The sequence below is a fragment of the Nicotiana sylvestris genome, chromosome 8, assembly GCF_000393655.2.
Source record: "Nicotiana sylvestris chromosome 8, ASM39365v2, whole genome shotgun sequence".
Classification (NCBI taxonomy): domain Eukaryota; kingdom Viridiplantae; phylum Streptophyta; class Magnoliopsida; order Solanales; family Solanaceae; genus Nicotiana; species Nicotiana sylvestris.
Window position 1 is genome coordinate 224,280,012 of NC_091064.1, and position 6,000 is coordinate 224,286,011.

Sequence of the window (6,000 nt, forward strand, 5' to 3'; positions counted from 1 at the left end):
AGTAGTGCAAGGTGTAATATCATCGTAATATAGTACTGCGAGACGTAATATCGACGTAATATTGCTGGGTGTAACATAAAACATGTTGAAGTTCAGCAAATACAGAACAAAGCTTCAGCTACTAGAATGCTGAAGTTCAGCAATTACAAACAAAAACTTCAGCCAACGCATGCTGATGTTTTATTGAACTAAAGTTTGCTATTTGCACTATGAACTGAAGTTTGCGTGATTACCTTTGCAAGTCAGGCCAAATGCTACAATTCAGGCAAAATTTTTTGCCACTTCAGGCCCGTATGTCTGAAGTTACGCGAAAAGTGGGTACGCTTGTATTTTTTTGCAAAGCAAGTATAAGTTAAAACGTGACCCAAAAAAAGAGTACAGATGCGAATGTCAACATTGTGTTCGCCCATTATAGGGTCCATACCCAGTAATCAGTCTGTCGCCAAATTTGGGGGGCCCAAGTTCAACTCCATCAGCCCATCCCATTTGATTTATATTGTTATATTTTGTGTAAATTTAACTACTAATTTTTTGCACTTATATTTTTATAACTAGTTCAATTTTGAACACCATAAAAGATCAAAGAAACTATTTTCTATCAGTATTAAGATTGTGATGACCTCTTTAAATCAAATTCTGTGTTCTGAGGCCTTGAAAACCTCATTTAGAGTCACCTCGATTTGTATGCGCAGTCCGAATGCGTAGTTGGAAAGCTTAAATATGAAATTCTGTGAAAAATGATAAAATTTGGTTATAAAATGAGTTAATTTGACTTCGGTCAACGTTTTAGGTAAACGGACTCGAACCCGTGATCTGACGGTCCCGGAGGGTCCGTAGGAAAATATGGGACTTGGACGTATGCCCGGAATCGAATTTCGAGGTCCCAAGCCCGAGAAATGAATTTTTAAAAGAAATTATTTTCTGAAACTGTTTAAGGAAAATTGAAATGAAATTTGCTTAGAACATGATGGTATGGGCCCATATTTTGGTTCCGACGCCCGATACAGGTCTTATATATGATTTAAGACGTTTCCGTGAAATTTGGTGAAAAATGAAGTTTATTTGACGTGAATTGGACTTCTGGTTGAGGAGTTATGGACTTTGAGAGTTCTTGATGAAAATGTTAAATTTTGAGGTTTAATTCATGATTTTACATGTTATCTTGATGATGTGATCGCACGAGTACGTCCATATGATATTTTTGAGTTAGTATGCACACTTGGTTTAGAGTTCCGAGGGCTCGGGTGAGTTTCAGGTAGGTTTCGGGATGTTTTAGGCTTAAAACCAGAAGTTGCAGGCCTCTGAACCCACCAGTGCGGTCCGCGGTGGAGGCTGTGCGGCCGCAGTCGAATTTGTGCGGTCCGTACAGGGCGCTGCTGTGCGGCCGCAGTTGACTTTGTGCGGTCCGCACAGGGCACTGGACCGCAGTAACCTCAGGAAGGCCTGTGCGACCGCAGTCCATTTTATGCGGTCCACACAGGGGGTCAGAGAGAAGTATAAATAGAGGGGAGTTTCAGTCATTTTTCATTTTTCAAACCCCCAAAAATGTAAGAGGCAATTTTGCAAACAACCTTTCTTCTCCAAATCAATTGTAAGTCATTTTTAACTAGTTTTCTTCAATCATTAACATCTTTTAACATGATTTCAACTTCAAATCAATGATTTTTATGGGGAAAATTGGGTGTTTTGGGTAGAATCTAGGTTTTTAAAAAATTGGGGATTTGCACCTCGATTTGAGGTCCTATATCAAAACAAATTATATATTTGAGTTCGTGGGGGGAGGGGGGAATGGGTATCGGGTTTTGGTTCGAACCTCGAGTTTTGACCATGTGGGCCCGGGGGCGATTTTGACTTTTTGGGTAAAAACTTTGGAAAACTCATTTTCATACATTCAAATTGATTCATTTAGCGTTTATTGATGTAATTAAGTAACTTGTGGCTAGATACGAGCGAACTGGCGGTGGAATCAAGGGGTAAAACTATAATTGAAACTTGAGTTGTGTTCGAGGCATCGAGGTAAGTGTTAGATCTAACCTTAGCTTGAGGGATTAGGAGTTGAGTCCTATTTGCTATTTGTTTCTTGTTAAGTTCGACGTATATGCATGGTGACGAGTATCTATATGTTGTTGTCAAGCATGACCGTGTGTCTTAAATTGATACTTGTTGTATTCTTGAATGTTACTATGTTTGAAATAGTGAGTAAATCCTTGATATTGAGCAAAGACTTAGTTCATTTATCGTGGAATCTACTTATGATTGAGAAATGGTGGTAATTGAGACGAGTAGGAGTTGAGTTAAGATTGATTATAACTGATTCTCCCTTTCAGGGACGTATATACTTGTACTGCTGAGTTCCCTTGCTAGGATAGTGTAGTCTATTGTTGATCCCTTCCCGAGACGGTTAATTATGATTATTGTTGACTGTATAGTTGGAACGGATTGCACGCCGCAATAAATATTATATTGGATCGGGTTGCACGCTGCAACAGATAGTATATTGGATCGGGTTGTACGCTGCATCAGATATTATATTGGATCGGGTTGCACGCCGCAACAAATATTATATTGGATCGGGTTGCACACCGCAACAACTATATATATGTGGATCGGGTTGCACGCCGCAACAATGTTAAATAATAAGGGATCGGGTTGCACGCCGCAATAGTATTGTTATTGTATTGTTATAGATATTGAGCTGTCCTTTCATATTTTATTAAGTTTCTGTTGGTTTTGATATGTTTCCCCGAAGCATGTACCCCCTCCCATTTTAAACTGCTTATTCCTGTTTATTTTCCGCCATATATTATATAACTGCATAGGTTTATCTGGAGTTTGGTCCTAGCCTCGTCACTACCTCGCCGGGGTTAGGCCAGACACTTACCAACACATGGGGTCGGTTGTGCTTATGCTACACTTTGCACACTGTGCAGATACTGGAGTAGCATTGGATCAGTAGCTTGGGAGCCAGCCTTCAATCCATAGAGATTCCGAGGTAGTCCTGCAGGCGTCCGCAGGCCCGACGTCTCTTCTATCTATTATCATGTTCTGTTATCACTCATATCCGAGACAGACTGTGTTTCTTTCCTTCAGACATTTGTATGTAGTAGTCATAGATGGTCCGTGAATGTTGTGACACCGGTTTCTGGGTAGAGACATATGTTGGCTTTTCGTATCGATTTTGGTATTATATTCATCTAAGTCTCCGTTTAATTTCATCTTCCGCTATCATTTAAATATTTATCACCTGTTAATGCAAGTTGTTAAAAGGGCTTAAAATAAAGTAGTTAAAGATTTCTAAATTTTTTTTCTGGCTTGCCTAGCTTCTACGAGTAAGCGCCATCACGACTTTTGAGGGTGAAAAAATCCGGGTCGTGACAAAAATGGACAGTTACAACCAATGGTTGTGGTGGGATGGATTAAATCTATTCATTCTTAACTAGAGGTATAGAGTTCGATTATAAGTTATGGGTGCTTCCGGTAGTTTTGGTGTCAAACACTATTACTTATATTCAAAAACTAGTAATTCATATAAGTATGTTAAATAATTAAGCACCCAATCTCAGCAGTAATTTTCAGATTAAAAATATTAGAGTACATATCCAAGATTTTAAAATCTTCTATCTGCATGTACTCGAGCCCTATGAATAGAAATAATCTTAATAGTGAGTGATTTCCTTAATGATCGTTATGTGGTGTGAATCCAGATTAGTCAGGAGGACGTTAATTAGGATATCAAACAATAGATGAGAAATCAAGAAAAATAATCTAACATTTTGAGTAATTTGGCATGAAGAAGAACGGTTATGTTTCTTAGGCAGCTTTGTCCAAATTATGAATTCATCGCTGGAGAAAACTAAAAGTCTATTTGGCCAAGTTTCTAAAATAACTTATTTTGAGAAGTTCTTTGCTCAAAAGTGCTTTTTAGAAAAAGTATTTTTGGTAAGAAGCAATATTTATAGTTTGAAAAATACTTCTATAGCAATTAGTGTTTGACCAATTTTTTAAAAAGTATTTTTAAGTGTATTTTTCTCAAAAGTGCTTTTCATAAAGGTGGTTTTGGAGAGAAGTTATTTTTTTCTGCTTCTCAAAAACTACGTCTGCTTCTACTTAAAAATACTTTTTTTCTTCTTCCAAAAGCTTGGTCAAATATCTTACTTTTAGAGAAAAAATACGTTTGACCAAAGAAAAACACTTTTGCCTTAAAAGAAACTTGGACAAACAGGCTACAAGTACTATTAGATGCAAATAATAAGTTCATGCAGAAACTAAACAAAAAAGAATTTTCTCACACAATTCTAAACAAGATTATATTCAGGTTTCACATTAAACTAATCTATCTGTATCAGTAATGTTCCAATAGTTTGCTCTTTCATTTGATATAATACTTTTCAGCAAACTGTTTTCGTGCACGACTACTTTCCCATTCCTGTCTTTGCTCCCAAACAAAATTTTAGAACGTGCGCATCGGAAGCTAGCATAATAATCAACATTACCGTTAGACAAGTCAATAGTGAACTGACCATGTGGTTGCTTCTTTTAAAAATTATGAATAGTTGATTTTTAATTATCGAATAAATAAGAAATGAAAAATTTAATAAAATGAGAAATAACAATTTTAAGAGCAAACGAGATAAAGTAAATAATCAAAAATCATCAAGTGTCTACTAGCATAATTTCCAAGACCCGGTGTCACAAGTGTATGAGCTACTAGTAGAATATACAAAAAATACTAAACTACTGTCTGAAATAAAGTAAATGCAAAAGAAAGACTTCGGGTGCTGCAGAACGGGCTCGGAAGGCAGCTCACCACAAAGTCTCGGAGTATGAGGAGTGTGCGCCGGAATAATAACCAGATGCACCTGCCTTAGATCCCGCACGGTCAGTGCACAAGTATAGCATGAGTACATAAACAACATGTACCCAATAAGTATCTAGTCTAACCTCGAAGAAGTAGTGACGAGGGGCCGACTTCGACATTTACTATGGGCTAACAATAAAATAACGAAATTCTAAATAAACATGGCCTGTATAAATGATAATGAAAACTCAATAACAAGTAATAAATAAATAATTCTTTCACTGGTAGTAAATCCCAAATCAATTTCCATCATTTAACAATTGTAACCTCTCAAGCCAATAAGAAGATATCTAGTATAATTGGGCTCCAAATATTATTACGCACGAATTATGCCGAGGTCGTATGGGCCGATTCAAAATATATATACATATACTATGTGCACTGCCGAGGGTCGAATGACACGAACCATAGATGCATCTATTTACCTGCCGACGCGAACGACCCGCTTCCATGAGAGTAGAGAAAATTACCTCGCTCGCGAAAATGCTTGCAACTAGAGTGCCACTAAGTCTTAAAATCTTCAATCTTTAATTCTTTCCAAAAGTAAGAAGTTAAAATCGGAGACATTAACTCTTAAAATATTCAATCTCAACTTTATTTAAGACAATAAATATGCATAATCAAATAACGGAGACATCACATGAAAAATATAGCTACGACGGACTCTCGTCACCTAGTACATACGTAGCTCCACACATAAGCAATTTACAACGAACACACTTAAGGGGATGAGTTCCCTCCTACAAAGGTTAGACAAGAGACTTACCTTGCGTCAAAGCTCGCTTTCCAGCCTCAAATTCACTTTAAAAGCCCAACTCGGTACCGAAAAATTTGAAACTAGTCAAATATTGTGTAAATTAATCAGTACATGTTCAAAAGTTCATAATTTAACTATTAAAGTAATTATCCTATCCCAATTGAAAAATTCCAAAAATTTATCCCTGGTCCCACATACCCGGATTTCGGAAATTTTTGAGGATAAATATTACCCAAAATCTCACAAGCTCAAATATATAATTTCACCCCATTCCATAATCATTTTCGTGGTTAAATCTCATTTTTATCAAAACGTAGGTTTTTCATCTAAACCCATAATTTTCACAATTTACATGTTAAAATCTACCCATAATCTATGTATTAAA